The following is a 15,008-nucleotide window of genomic DNA, read 5'->3' on the forward strand; positions in this document are numbered from 1 at the left end:
AAACACTCTTTCTGTAGAAAATTCAATTGGACAATCTGAGCGATAAGAGGCCTATATTGGGAAAAAGAATATCTTCAAATAAAAACTACACAGAAGCATTCTGTGACACTTTTTCTGATCTGTGCATTCAGCTAACAGAGTTAAATCATACATTTGATTGATCAGTTCTGAACACTCTTTCTGTAGAAAATACAACAGGACATTTGGAGCGCTAAGAGGGTAGTAGTGCAAAAAGGAATATATTCAAATATAAACTACACAGAAGCATTCTGTGAAACTTGTTTCTGTTCTGTGCATTCAACTAACATAGTTGAACCTTACTTTTGATTGAGCCTTTCTGAAACACTCTTTCTGTAGAAAATGCAATTGGACATTCTGAGCGCTAAGAGGCCTATATTGGTAAAAAGAATATCTTCATATAAACACTACACAGCAGCATTCTGTGAAACTTCTTTCTGATCTGTGCATTCAGCTAACAGAGTTAAACCATACTTTTGATTGAGCAGTTCTGAAACACTCTTTCTGTAGAAAATGCAACTGGACATTCAGAGCGCTAAGTGGGTAATAGTGGAAAATGGAATATCTTCAAATATAAACTACACAGAAGAATTCTGTGAAACTTATTTCTGATCTGTGCATTCACCTAACACAGTTAAACCATACTTTTGATAGAGCAGTTCTGAACACACTTTCTGTAGAAAATGCAAGTGGACATTCGGAGATCTAAGAGGCCTATATTGGTAAAAAGAATATCTTCATATAAACACTACACAGCAGCATTCTGTGAAGCTTCTTTCTGATCTCTGCATTCAGCTAACAGAGTTAAACCATACTTTTGATTGAGCAGTTCTGAAACACTCTTTCTGTAGAAAATGCAACTGGACATTCAGAGCGCTAAGTGGGTAATAGTGGAAAATGGAATATATTCAAATATAAACTACACAGAAGCATTCTGTGAAACTACATTCTGTTCTGTGCATTCAACTAACAGAGTTGAACCTTAATTTTGATTGAGCAGTTCTGAAACACACTTTCTGTACAAAGTGTAATTGGATTTCTGAACGCTAAGAGTCCTATATTGAGAAAAATAATATCTTCAAATAAAAACTACAGAGATGCATTCTCTGAAACTACTTTCTGATCTGTGCATTCAGCTAACAGAATTAAATGATACATTTGATTTAGCAGTTCTGAAACACTCTTTCTGTAGAAAATGCAAGTGGACATTCGGTGCGCTAAGTTGGTAATTGTGGAAAAAGTAATATCTTCAAATAAAAACTACACAGAGGCATTCTCTGAAACTTCTTTCTGTTCTCTGCATTCAACTAACAGAGTTGAGCCTTATTTTTGAAGGAGCAGCCCTGAAACACACTTTCTGTAGAAACTGCAAGTGGACATTCCGAGCGCTACTAGGGTAATAGTGGAAAAAGGAATACCTTCAAATAAATACTACACAGAAGCAATCTGTGAAACTACTTTCTGTTCTGTGAATTCAACTAAAAGTGTTGAATCCTACTTTTCATTTTGCCGTTCTGAAACACTCTTTCTGTAGAAACTGCAATTGGATATTCGGAGCGCTAAGAGGCCTATATTTGAAAAAGGACTATCTTCAAATAAAAACTACACAGAAGCATTCTGTGAAACTTCGTACTGATATGTGCATTCAGCTAACAGAGATAAACCATACTTTTGATTGAGCAGTTCTGAACACTCTTTTTGTAGAAAATGCAGGTGGACATTCGGAGCGCTAAGAGGGTAATACTGAAAAAAGGAATATATTCAAATATAAACTACACAGAAGCATTCTGTGAAACTTCTTTCTGTTCTCTGCATTCAACTTACAGTGTTGAGCATTACTTTTGAAGGAGCAGTTCTGAAAAACTCTTTGTGTAGAAACTGCCAGTGGACATTCGGAGCGCTAAGAGGTTAATATTCAAAAAAGGAATATCTTCAACTAAATACTACACAGAAGCCTCCTCTGAAACTTATTTCTGATATGTGCATTTAACTAACAGAGTAAAACCATATTTTTGATTGAGCCGTTCTGAACACTCTTTATGTAGAAAATGCAAGTGGACATTCGGAGCGCTAAGAGGGTAATAGTGGAAAAAGGAATATATTCAAATATAAACTACTGAGAAGCATTCTGTGAAACTTCTTTTTGTTCTGTGCATTCAACTAACAGAGTTGAACCTTACTTTTGATTGAGCCGTTCTGAAACACTCTTTCTGTAGAAACTGCAATTTAACATACTGAGCGCTATGATGCCTATATTGGGATAAAGAATATCTTAAAATAAAAACTAAACAGATGCATTCTGTGAAACTTCTTTCTTATCTGTGCATTCAGCTAACAGAGTTAAACGATACTTTTGATTTAGCAGTTCTGAAACACTCTTTCTGTAGAAAATGCAAGTGGTCATTCGGTGCGCTAAGATGGTAATTGTGGAAAAAGGAATATCTTCAAATAAAAACTACACAGAGGCATTCTCTGAAACTTGTTTCTGTTCTCTGCTTTCAACTAACAGGGTTGAGCCTTATTTTTGAAGGAGCAGTCCTGAAACACTCTTTCTGTAGAAACTGCAAGTGGACATTCGGAGCGCTAAGAGGGTAATAGTGGAAAAAGGAATATATTCAAATAAATACTACACAGAAGCATTCTGTGAAACTACTTTCTGTTCTGTGCATTCAACTAAAAGAGTTGAACCCTACTTTTGATTGAGCCATTCTGAAACACTCTTTCTGTAGAAACTGCAATTGGATATTCGGGGCGCTAAGAGGCCTATATTGGAAAAAGGACTATCTTCAAATAAAAACTACACAGAAGCATTCCGTGAAACTTCGTACTGATCTGTGCATTCAGCTAACAGAATTAAACCATACTTTTGATTGAGCAGTTCGGAAACACTCTTTCTGTAGAAAATGCAAGTGGACATTCGGAGCGCTTAGAAGGTAATAGTGGAAAAAGGAACATCTTCAAATATAAACTACACAGAAGCATTCTATGAAACTTCTTTCTGTTCCGTTCATTCAACTAACAGAGTTGAACCTTACATTTGATTGAGCAGTTCAGAAACACTCTTTCTGTAGATACTGCAATTGGACATACTGAGCGCTAAGGCTCCTATATTGGAGAAAGTAATATCTTCAAATAAAAAGTACACAGAAGCATTCTGTGAAAATTCTTTCTGATCTGTGCATTCAGCTAACAGAGTTAAACCATACTTTTGATTGAGCAGTTCTGAACACTCTTTCTGTAGAAAATGCAAGTGGACATTCGGAGCGCTAAGAGGGTAATACTGAAAAAGGGAATATATTCAAATATAAACTACACAGAGGCATTCTGTGTAACTCCTTTCTGTTCTCTGCATTCAACTAACAGAGTTGAGCCCTACTTTTGAAGGAGCAGTTCTGAAACACTCTTTGTGTAGAAACTGAAATTGGACATTCGGAGAGCTAAGAGGATAATAGTCGAAAAAGGAATATCTTCAACAAAATACTACACGGAAGGATTCTGTGAAACTTATTTCTGTTATGTGCATTCAAATAACAGAGTAAAACCATACTTTTGATTGAGCCGTTCTGAACACTCTTTCTGTAGAAAATGCAAGTGGACATTCGGAGCACTAAGAGGGTAATACTGGAAAAAGGAATATATTCAAATATAAACTACACAGAAGTATTCTGTGAAACTTCTTGCTGTTCTGTGCATTCAAGTAACAGAGTAGAACCTTACTTTTGATGGAACCGTTCTGAAACCCTCTTTCTGTAGAAAATGCAAGTGGACATTCGGAGCGCTAAGATGGTAATAGTGGAAAAAGAAATACATTCAAATATAAACTACACAGAAGCATTCTGTGAAACTTCTTTCTGTTCTGTGCATTCAACTAACAGAGTTGAACCTTACTTTTGATTGAGCCTTCTGAAACACTCATTCTATAGAAACTGCAATTGGACATTCTGAGCACTAAGTGGCCTATATTGGGAAAAAGAATATCTCCAAATAAAAACTACTCAGAAGCATTCTGTGAAACTTATTTCTGATCTGTGCATTCAGCTAACAGAGTTAAACGATACTTTTGATTGAGAATTTATGAGAAACTCTTTCTGTAGAAAATGCAAGTGGACATTCGGAGCGCTAAGATTGTATTAGTGGAAAAAGGAATATCCCCAAATTAAAACTACACAGAAGCATTCTCTGAAACTCTTTTCTGTTCTCTGCATTCAACTAACAGATTTGAGCCTTACTTTGAAGGAGCTGTTCTGAAACACTCATTGTGTAGAAACTGCCAGTGGACATTCGGAACGCTAAGAGGGTAATAGTTGAAAAAGGAATATCTATAACTAAATACTACACAGAAGCATTCTGTGAAACTTCTTTCTGTTCTGTTCATTCAACTAAAAGAGTTGAACCTTACTTTTGATTGAGCCGTTCTGAAACACTCTTTCTGTAGAAAATGCAAGTGGTGATTCGGAGCGCTAAGAGGGTAATAGTGAAAAAAGGAATATCTTCAAATATAAACTACACAGAAGCATTCTCTGAAACTTCTTTCTGTTCCGTGCATTCAACTAACAGTATTGAACCTTACTTTTGATGGAGCAGTTCTGAAACTCTCTTTCTGCAGATACTGCAATTGGACATTCTGAGCACTAAGAGACCTATATTGGAAAAAGGAATATCTTCAAATAAAAACTACACAGAAGAATTCTGTGAAACTTCTTTCTGATCTGTGCATTCAACTAACAGAGTTAAACCATACTTTTGATTGAGCAGTTCTGAACACTCTTTCTGTAGAAAATGCAAGTGGACATTCGAAGCTCTAAGTGGGTAATAGTGGAAAAAGTAATATCGTCAAATATGAATTATAGAGAAGCATTCTGTGAAACTACTTTCTGTTCTGTGCATTCAAATAACAGAGTTGAGCCCTACTTTTGAAGGAGCAGTTCTGAAACACTCTTTGTGTAGAAACTGCAATTGGACAATCTGAGCGCTAGAGGCCTATATTGGGAAAAAGTATATCTTCAAATAAAAACTACACAGAAGCATCCTGTGCAACTTCTTTCTAATCTGTGCATTCAGCTAAGAGAGTTAAATCATACATTTGATTGAGCAGTTCTGAACACTCTTTCTGTAGAAAATGCAACTGGACATTTGGAGCGCTAAGAGGGTAGTATTGGAAAAAGCAATATATTCAAATATAAACTACACAGAAGCATTCTGTGAAACTTCTTTTTGTTCTGTGCATTCAACTAACATAGTTGAACCTTAATTTTGATTGAGCTTTTCTGAAACACCCTTTCTGTAGAAACTGCAATTGGACATTCTGAGCGCTAAGAGGCCTATATTGGTAAAAAGAATATCTTCATATAAACATTACACCACAGCATTCTGTGAAACTTCTTTCGGTTCTGTGCATTCAGCTAACAGAGTTAAACCATTCTTTTGATTGAGCAGTTCTGAAACAATCTTTCTGTAGATAATGCAACTGGAGATTCAGAGCGCTAAGTGGGTAATAGTGAAAAATGGAATATCTTCAAATATAAACTACCCAGAAGAATTCTGTGAAACTTCTTTCTGATCTGTGCATTCACCTAACAGGGTTAAACCACACTTATGTTTGAGCAGTTCTGAACACTCATTCTGTAGAAAATGCAACTGGACATTTGGAGCGCTAAGAGGTTAATAGTGGAAAAAGGAATACCTTCAAATAAATACTACACAGAAGCATTCTGTGAAACTCCTTTCTGTTCTGTGAATTCAACTAAAAGAGTTGAACCCTACTTTTCATTGAGCCGTTCTGAAACACTCTTTCTGTAGAAACTGCAATTGGATATTCGGAGCGCTAAGAGGCCTATATATGAGAAAGGACTATCTTCAAATGAAAAATACACAGAAACATTCTGTGAAACTTCGTACTGATCTGTGCATTCAGCTAACAGAGTTAAACCATACTTTTGATTGAGCAGTTCGGAAACACGCTTTCTATAGAAAATGCAAGTGGACATTCGGAGCGCTTAGAAGGTAATAGTGGAAAAAGGAATATCTTCAAATATAAACTACACAGAATCATTCTCTGAAACTTCTTTCTGTTCTGTTCATTCAACTAACAGAGTTGAACCTTACTTTTGATTGAGCCTTTCTGAAACACTCTTTCTGTAGAAACTGCAATTGGACATTCTGTGCGCTAAGAGGCCTATATTGGTAAAAAGAATATCTCCATATAAACACTACACAGCAGCATTCTGTGAAACATCTTTCTGATCTGTGCATTCAGCTAACAGAGCTAAACCATACTTTTGATTGAGCAGTTCTGAAACACTCTTTCTGTAGAAAATGCAACTGGACATTCAGAGAGATAAGTGGGTAATAGTGGAAAATGGAATATCTTCATATATAAACTACACAGAAGAATTCTGTGAAACTTATTTCTGATCTGTGCATTCACCTAACAGAGTTAAATCATACTTTTGATAGAGCAGTTCTGAACACACTTTCTGTAGAAAATGCAAGTGGACATTCTGAGCTCTAAGAGGGTAACAGTGGAAAAAGGAATATCTTAAATTACAAACTACACAGAAGCAATCTGTGAAACTACATTCTGTTCTGTGCATTCAACTAACAGATTTGAACCTTAGATTTGATTGAGCCGTTCTGAAACACTCTTTCTGTAGAAAATGCAAGTGGAGATTCGGAGCGCTAAGAGGGTAATAGTGGAAAATGGAATGTCTTCAAATATAAACTGCACAGAATGATTCTGTGAAACTTCTTTCTGATCTGTGCATTAAGCTAACAGAGTTAAACCATACTTTTGATTCAGCAGATCTGAACACTCTTTCTGTAGAAAATGCAACTGGACATTTGGAGCGCTAAGAGGGTAGTAGTGGAAAAAGGAATATATTCAAATATAAACTACACAGAAGCATTCTGTGAAACTTCTTTTTGATCTGAGCATTGAGCTAACAGAGTTAAACCATACTTTTGATTGAGCAGTTTTGAAACACTCTGTAGAAAATGCAACTGGTCATTCGTAGCGCTAAGTGGGTAATATTGGAAAAAAGAATATGTTCAAATATAAACTACACAGAAGCATTGTATGAAACTTCTTTCTGTTCTGTGCATTCAACTAAAAGAGTTGAACCTTACTTTTGATTGAGCCGTTCTGAAACACTCTTTCTGTAGAAACTGCAATTGGACATTCTAAGCGCTAAGAGGCCTACATTGGGAAAAATAATATCTTCAAATAAAAACTACACAGATGCATTCTGTGAAACTTATTTCTGATCTGTAAATTCAGATAACAGAGTTAAACCATATTTTTGATTGAGCAGTTATGAAACACTCTTTGTGTAGAAATTGCCAGTGGATATTCGGAGCGCTAAGTGGGTAATAGTCCAAAAAGGAGTATCTTCAACTAAATACTACACAGAAGCATTCTGTGAAACTTCTTTCTGTTCTGTGCATTCAACTAAGAGAGTTGAACCTTACATTTGATTGAGCCGTTCTGAAACACTCCTTCTGTAGAAACTGGAATTGGACATTCTGAGTGCTAAGAGGCCTATATTGGGAAAAATAATATCTTCAAATAAAAACTACACAGAAGCATTGTTTGAAACTTATTTCTGATATGTGCATTCAGCTAACAGAGTGAAACCATACTTTTGATTGCGCAGTTCAGAACACTCTTTCTGTGGAAAATGCAAGTGGACATTCGGAGCGCTATGAGGGTAAGATTGGAAAAAGGAATATATTCAAATATAAACTACACAGTAGCATTCTGTGAAACTTCTTTCTGTTCTGTTCATTCAACTAAAAGTGTTCAACCTTAGTTTTGATTGAGCCGTTCTGAAACACTCTTTCTGTAGAAACTGCAATTGGACATTCTGAGCGCTAAGAGGCCTATATTGGGAAAGAGAATATCTACAAATAAAAACTACACAGAAGCATTCTGTGAAACTACTTTCTGTTCTGTTCATTCAACTAAAAGTGTTGAACCTTAGTTTTGATTGAGCCGTTCTGAAACACTCTTTCTATAGAAAATGCAAGTGGAGATTCGGAGCGCTAAGAGGGTAATAGTGGAAAAAGGAATGTCTTCAAATATAAACTACACAGAATCATTCGGTGAAACTTCTTTCTGATCTGTGCATTCAGCTAACAGAGTTAAACCATACTTTTGATTGAGCAGATCTGAACACTCTTTCTGTAGAAAATGCAACTGGATATTTGGAGCGCTAAGAGGGTAGTAGTGGAAAAGGAATATATTCAAATATAAACTACACAGAAGCATTCTGTGAAACTTCTTTCTGATCTGAGCATTCAGCTAACAGAGTTAAACCATACTTTTGATTGAGCAGTTTTGAAACACTGTCTGTAGAAAATGCAACTGGACATTTGTAGCGCTAAGTGGGTAATAGTGGAAAAAAGAATATGTTCAAATATAAACTACACAGAAGCATTGTATGCAACTTCTTTCTGTTCTGTGCATTCAACTAACAGAGTTGAACCTTACTTTGATTGAGCCGTTCTGAAACACACTTTCTGTAGAAAATGCAATTGGACATTCTGAGCGCTAAGAGGCCTATATTGGGAAAAATAATATCTTCAAATTAAAACTACACAGAAGCATTGTGTGAGACTTATTTCTGATATGTGCATTCACCTAACAGAGTTAAACCATACTTTTGATTGCGCAGTTCCGAACACTCTTTCTGTAGAAAATGCAAGTGGACATTCGGAGCGCTAAGAGGGTAATAGTGGAAAAAGGAATATATTCAAATATAAACTACACAGTAGCATTCTGTGAAACTTCTTTCTGTTCTGTGCATTCAACTAACAGAGTTGAACCTTACTTTTGATTGAGCCGTTCTGAAACACTCTTTCTGTAGAAACTGCAATTTTACATTCTAAGGGCTAAGAGGCCTACATTGGGAAAAAGAATATCTTCAAATAAAAACTACACAGATGAATTCTGTGAAACTTATTTCTGATCTGTAAATTCAGTTAAAAGAGCTAAACCATATTTTTGATTGAGCAGTTATGAAGCACTCTTTTTGTAGAAAATGCAAGTGGACATTCGGAGCGCTAAGATTGTAATAGAGGAAAAAGGAATATCTCCAATTAAAAACTACACAGAAGCATTCTCTGAAACCCCTTTCTGTTCTCCGCATTCAACTAACAGAGTTGAGCCTTACTTTTGAAGGAGCAGTTCTGAAACACTCTTTGTGTAGAAACTGCCAGTGGATATTAGGAACGCTAAGTGGGTAATAGTCCAAAAAGGAGTATTTTCAACTAAATACTACACAGAAGCATTCTGTGAAACTTCTTTCTGTTCTGTGCATTCAACTACCAGGGTTGAACCTTAATATTGATTGAGCCGTTCTGAAACACTCTTTCTGTAGAAACTGCAATTGGACATTCTGAGCGCTAAGAGGCCTATATTGGGAATAATAATATCTACAAATAAAAACTACACAGAAGCATTGTTTGAAACTTATTTCTGATATGTGCATTCAGCTAACAGAGTTAAACCATACTTTTGATTGCGCAGTTCAGAACACTCTTTCTGTAAAAAATGCAAGTGAACATTCGGAGCGCTAGGAGGGTAATAGTGGAAAAAGGAATATATTCAAATATAAACTACAGAGAAGCATTCTGTGAAATTTCTTTCTGTTCTGTGCATACAACTACCAGGTTTGAACCTTAATTTTGATTGAGCCGTTCTGAAACACTCTTTCTGTAGAAACTGCAATTGGACATTCTGAGCGCTAAGAGGCCTATATTGGGAAAAAGAATATCTACAAATAAAACTACACAGAAGCATTCTGTGAAACTTCTTTCTGTTCTGTTCATTCAACTAAAAGAGTTGAACCTTAGTTTTGATTGAGCCGTTCTGAAACACTCTTTCTGTAGAAAATGCAAGTGGAGATTCGGAGCGCTAAGAGGGTAATAGTGGAAAAAGGAATGTCTTCAAATATAAACTACACAGAATCATTCTGTGAAACTTCTTTCTGATCTGTGCATTCAGCTAACAGAGTTAAACTATACTTTTGATTGAGCAGATCTGAACACTCTTTCTGTAGAAAATGCAACTGGACATTTGGAGCGCTAAGAGGGTAGTAGTGGAAAAAGGAATATATTCAAATATAAACTACACAGAAGCATTCAGTGAAACTTCTTTCTGATCTTAGCATTCAGCTAACAGAGTTAAACCATACTTTTGATTGAGCAGTTTTGAAACACTCTGTCTGTAGGAAATGCAACTGGACATTCGTAGCGCTAAGTGGGTAATAGTGGAAAAATGAATATGTTCAAATATAAACTACACAGAAACATTGTATGAAACTTCTTTCTGTTCTGTGCATTCAACTAACAGAGTTGAACCTTACCTTTGATTGAGCCGTTCTGAAACACTCTTTCCGTAGAAACTGCAATTGGACATTCTGAGCGCTAAGAGGCCTATATTGGGAAAAATAATATCTTCAAATAAAAACTACACAGAAGCATTGTGTGAAACTTATTTCTGATATGTGCATTCAGCTAACAGAGTTAAACCATACTTTTGATTGCGCAGTTCCGAACACTCTTTCTGTAGAAAATGCAAGTGGACATTCGGAGCGCTAAGAAGGTAATAGTGGAACAAGGAATATATTCAAATATAAACTACACAGTAGCATTCGGCGAAACTTTTTTCTGTTCTGTGCATGCAACTAACAGAGTTGAACCTTACTTTTGATTGAGCCGTTCTGAAACACTCTTTCTGTAGAAACTGCAATTGGACATTCTGAGCGCTAAGAGGCCTACATTGGGAAAAAGAATATCTTCAAATAAAAACTACACAGATATATTCTCTGAAACTTATTTCTGATCTGTAAATTCAGTTAACAGAGCTAAACCATATTTTTGATTGAGCAGTTATGAAACCCTCTTTTTGTAGAAAATGCAAGTGGACATTCGGAGCGCTAAGATTGTAAGAGAGGAAAAAGGAATATCTCCAATTAAAAACTACACAGAAGCATTCTCTGAAACCCCTTTCTGTTCTCCGCATTCAACTAACAGAGTTGAGCCTTACTTTCGAAGGAGCAGTTCTGAAACACACTTTGTGTAGAAACTGCCAGTGGATATTCGGAGCGCTAAGTGGGTAATAGTCCAAAAAGGAGTATCTTCAACTAAATACTACACAGAAGCATTCTGTGAAACTTCTTTCTGTTCTGTGCATTCAACAAAGAGAGCTGAACCTGACATTTGATTGAGGCGTTCTGAAACACTCTTTCTGTAGAAACTGCAATTGGACATTCTGAGCGCTGAGAGGCCTATATTGGGAATAATAATATCTTCAAATAAAAAGTACACAGAAGCATTGTTTGAAACTTTTTTCTGATATGTGCATTCAGCTAACAGAGTTAAACCATACTTTTGATTGCTCAGTTCAGAACACTCTTTCTGTAGAAAATGTAAGTGGACATTCGGAGCGCTAAGAGGGTAATAGTGGAAAAAGGAATATATTCAAATATAAACTACACAGAAGCATTCTGTGAAACTTCTTTCTGTTCTGTGCATTCAACTACCAGGATTGAACCTTAATTTTGATTGAGCCGTTCTGAAACACTCTTTCTGTAGAAACTGCAATTGGACATTCTGAGCGCTAAGAGGCCTATATTGGGAAAAAGAATATCTACAAATAAAAACTACACAGAAGCATTCTGTTAAACTTCTTTCTGTTCTGTTCATTCAACTAAGAGAGTTGAACCTTAGTTTTGATTGAGCTGTTCTGAAACACTCTTTCTGTAGAAAATGCAAGTGGAGATTCGGAGCGCTAAGAGGGTAATAGTGGAAAAAGGAATATCTTCAAATATAAACTACAAAGAATCATTCGGTGAAACTTCTTTCTGATCTGTGCATTCAGCTAACAGAGTTAAAACATACTTTTGATTGAGCAGATCTGAACACTCTTTCTGTAGAAAATGCAACTGGACATTTGGAGCGCTAAGTGGGTAATAGTGGAAAAAGGAATATATTCAAATATAAACTACACAGAAGCATTCTGTGAAACTTCTTTCTGATCTGAGCATTCAGCTAACAGAGTTAAACCATACTTTTGATTGAGCAGTTTTGAAACACTCTGTCTGTAGAAAATGCTACTGGACATTCGTAGCGCTAAGTGGGTAATAGTGGAAAAAAGAGTATGTTCAAATATAAACTACACAGAAGCATTGTATGAAACTTCTTTCTGTTCTGTGCATTCAACTAACAGAGTTGAACCTTACTTTTGATTGAGCCGTTCTGAAACACTCTTTCTGTAGAAACTGCAATTGGACATTCTGAGCGCTAGGAGGCCTATATTGGGAAAAAGAATGTCTACAATTAAAAACTACACAGAAGAATTGTGTGAAACTTCTTTCTGTTCTGTTTGTTCAACTAAAAGAGTTGAACCTTAGTTTTGATTGAGCCGTTCTGAAACACTCTTTCTGTAGAAAATGCAAGTGGAGATTCGGAGCGCTATTAGGGTAATAGTGGAAAAAGGAATGTCTCCAAATATAAACTACACAGAATCATTCTGTGAAACTTCTTTCTGATCTGTGCATTCAGCTAACAGAGTTAAACCATACATTTGATTGAGCAGATCTGAACACTCTTTCTGTAGAAAATGCAACTGGACATTTGGAGCGCTAAGAGAGTAGTAGTGGAAAAAGGAATATATTCAAATATAAACTACACAGAAGCATTCTGTGAAACTTCTTTCTGATCTGAGCATTCAGCTAACAGAGTTAAACCATACTTTTGATTGAGCAGTTTTGAAACACTCTGTCTGTAGAAAATGCAACTGGACATTCGTAGCGCTAAGTGGGTAATAGTGGAAAAAAGAATATGTTCAAATATAAACTACACAGAAGCATTGTATGAAACTTCTTTCTGTTCTGTGCATTCAACTAACAGAGTTGAACCTTACTTTTGATTGAGCCTTTCTGAAACACTCTTTCTGTAGTATCTGCAATTGGACATTCTGAGCGCTAAGAGGCCTCTATTGGGAAAAATAATATCTTCAAATAAAAACTACACAGAAGCATTGTGTGAAACTTATTTCTGATATGTTCATTAAGCTAACAGAGTTAAACCATACTTTTGATTGCGCAGTTCTGAACACTCTTTCTGTAGAAAATGCAAGTGGACTTTCGTAGCGCTAAGTGGGTAATAGTGGAAAAAAGAATATGTTCAAATATAAACTACACAGAAGCATTGTATGAAACTTCTTTCTGTTCTGTGCATTCAACTAACACAGTTGAACCTTACTTTTGATTGAGCCGTTCTGAAACACTCTTTCTGTAGGAACTGCAATTAGACATTCTGAGCGCTAGGAGGCCTATATTGGGGAAAAGGAATGTCTACAAATAAAAACTACACAGAGGAATTGTGTGAAACTTCTTTCTGTTCTGTTTGTTCAACTAAAAGAGTTGAACCTTAGTTTTGATTGAGCCGTTCTGAAACACTCTTTCTGTAGAAAATGCAAGTGGAGATTCGGAGCGCTAAGAGGGTCATAGTGGAAAAAGGAATGTCTCCAAATATAAACTACACAGAATCATTCTGTGAAACTTCTTTCTGATCTGTGCATTCAGCTAACAGAGTTAAACCATACTTTTGATTGAGCAGATCTGAACACTCTTTATGTAGAAAATGCAACTGGACATTTGGAGCGCTAAGAGAGTAGTAGTGGAAAAAGGAATATATTCAAACATAAACTACACAGAAGCATTCTGTGAAACTTCTTTCTGATCTGAGCATTCAGCTAACAGAGTTAAACCATACTTTTCATTGAGCAGTTTTGAAACACTCTGTCTGTAGAAAATGCAACTGGACATTCGTAGCGCTAAGTGGGTAATAGTGGAAAAAAGAATATGTTCAAATATAAACTACACAGAAGCATTGTATGAAACTTCTTTCTGTTCTGTGCATTCAACTAACAGAGTTGAACCTTACTTTTGATTGAGCCTTTCTGAAACACTCTTTCTGTAGAATCTGCAATTGGACATTCTGAGCGCTAAGACGCCTCTATTGGGAAAAATAATATCTTCAAATAAAAACTACACAGAAGCATTGTGTGAAACTTATTTCTGATATGTTCATTAAGCTAACAGAGTTAAACCATACTTTTGATTTCGCAGTTCTTAACACTCTTTCTGTAGAAAATGCAAGTGGACATTCGGAGCGCTAAGAGGGTAATAGTGGAAAAAGGAATATATTCAAATATAAACTACACAGTAGCATTCTGTGAAAATTCTTTCTGTTCTGTGCATTCAACTAACAGAGTTGAACCTTACTTTTGATTGAGCCGTTCTGAAACACTCTTTCTGTAGAAACTGCAATTGGACATGCTAAGCGCTAAGAGGCCTACATTGGGAAAAAGAATATCTTCAAATAAAAACTACACAGATGCATTCTGTGAAACTTATTTCTGATCTGTAAATTCAGTTAACAGAGATAAAACATATTTTTGATTGAGCAGTTATGAAACACTCTTTTTGTAGAAAATGCAAGTGGAGATTCGGAGCGCTAAGTGGGTAATAGTGGAAAAAGGAATGTCTTCAAATATAAACTACAAAGAAACATTCGGTGAAACTTCTTTCTGATCTGTGCATTCAGCTAACAGAGTTAAACCATACTTTTGATTGAGCAGATCTGAACACTCTTTCTGTAGAAAATGCAACTGGACATTTTGAGCGCTAAGAGCGTAGATGTGGAAAAAGGAATATATTCAAATATAAACTACACAGAAGGATTCTGTGAAACTTCTTTCCGATCTGAGCATTCAGGTAACAGAGTTAAACCATACTTTTGATTGAGCAGTTTTGAAACACTCTGTCTGTAGAAAATGCAACTGGACATTCGTAGCGGTAAGTGGGTAATAGTGGAAAAAAGAATATGTTCAAATATAAACTACACAGAAGCATTGTATGAAACTTCTTTCTGTTCTGTGCATTCAACTAACAGAGTTGAACCTTACTTTTGATTGAGCCGTT

Source organism: Symphalangus syndactylus, chromosome 1 (genome assembly GCF_028878055.3).
Source record: "Symphalangus syndactylus isolate Jambi chromosome 1, NHGRI_mSymSyn1-v2.1_pri, whole genome shotgun sequence".
Taxonomy (NCBI): Eukaryota; Metazoa; Chordata; class Mammalia; order Primates; family Hylobatidae; genus Symphalangus; species Symphalangus syndactylus.